The sequence below is a fragment of the Hipposideros armiger genome, unplaced genomic scaffold (assembly GCF_001890085.2).
Source record: "Hipposideros armiger isolate ML-2016 unplaced genomic scaffold, ASM189008v1 scaffold_1744, whole genome shotgun sequence".
NCBI classification, from domain to species: Eukaryota; Metazoa; Chordata; class Mammalia; order Chiroptera; family Hipposideridae; genus Hipposideros; species Hipposideros armiger.
In genome coordinates this window covers 36,841-38,279 of record NW_017733094.1, presented here as the reverse complement: position 1 = coordinate 38,279, position 1,439 = coordinate 36,841, and positions in this window count along the sequence as shown.

Below are 1,439 nucleotides of genomic sequence, written 5' to 3'. Positions count from 1 at the left end.
CACAATGATGGTGCCAACTTGGGCCAGTGAAGCAACGTCCTTCACAACTAGACTGAAGAACAAAACGACAGCAACTTGTCTGTTCCCCTTCCCACAATTCCCCAGCACTGTTCCCATCCCCCAATTCTCCAATAAAAATCTTTTTAAAAAAACAACCAAGCATAAAAATCATATGATCATCTAAATAGATGCAGAAATAAGTGTTTGACAAAATTCAACATCCATTTATGATAAAAACACTCAATTAAGTGGTTATAAAAGGAAGATACCTCAACAAAATTAAACTATATGAGATCTGACAATTACATTCAAGAACTCATCCTAGAAAAAGTGCTACATACCTCATTGCTGAATATCACTATGGTCATCTTCTAAGTACTCCCCTTGGGAAGCTATGCACTGATGCCAGCACCTAGTCCACCCTGCAAAGCAATTATGGAACTCACTTTCTGGAATGGCCATCAGAACTGTTGTCATATTACCCTTGATGTCCTGCGTGTCATCAGAATGTCTTTTTTTTCAATATTTCCTATATCTTCAGGTAAAGAAAGAATCACTGGGGGCCAGAACAGGTGAGTAGGGAGGGTGTTCCAATACAATTATTTGTTTACTGGCTAAAAACTCCCTCACAGACAATGTTGTGTGAGCTGGTACATTTTCGTGATGCAAGAACCATGAATTGTTGGCGAAAAGTTCAGGTCATTTTCGTGTAACTTTTTTACACAGACTTTTTAGCACTTCCAAATAGTAAACTTGGTTAACTGTTTGTCCAGTTGGTCCACATTCATAATGAATCATCCCACTGATATAAAAAAAGGTTAGCAGCATTATTTTGACTCTTGATTTGGAATGATGGAACTTTTTTGGTCATGGAGAATTGGCTGACTTCCATTGTGCACTTTGATACTTTGTTTCATAGCCGTTTTGAGATACCCATGTTTCATCACCAGCGATAACACAGCCCAATACATCGTCTTGCCTCTCCAAATGGTCTTGGCAAACTTCAACTCTTCCTTGCTTTTGTTCATTGGTGAGCTCCTTAGGGACCATTTTTGCACACACCTTTCTCATGCCAAGATTTTCAGTTAAGATTTTCCTACCTGTTTCTCTATCAATGTTTACTTTGTCTGCTATGCTTCTCACAGTCAGCCGATGATTTTGACACAGAATTTAATGAATTTTTGCAATATTTTTGCAAGTTCTGCTCGTTACTGGCCGCCCTGACCTCTCTTCATCAGTGACATGTTCTATGCACTCAGAAAAATGTTGAATCCATTTGTATACTGCTGTTTTTCTCACGGCATTAACCTCATAAACTTGGACTAACATGTCTCTGATTTCACTTCCACTCTTGCCAATTTTACAAGAAATTTACTGTTTGTTCATTGCTCTAATTCAAGCTTAGACATTCTCACGATGGCATACAAAGACAAGCAACA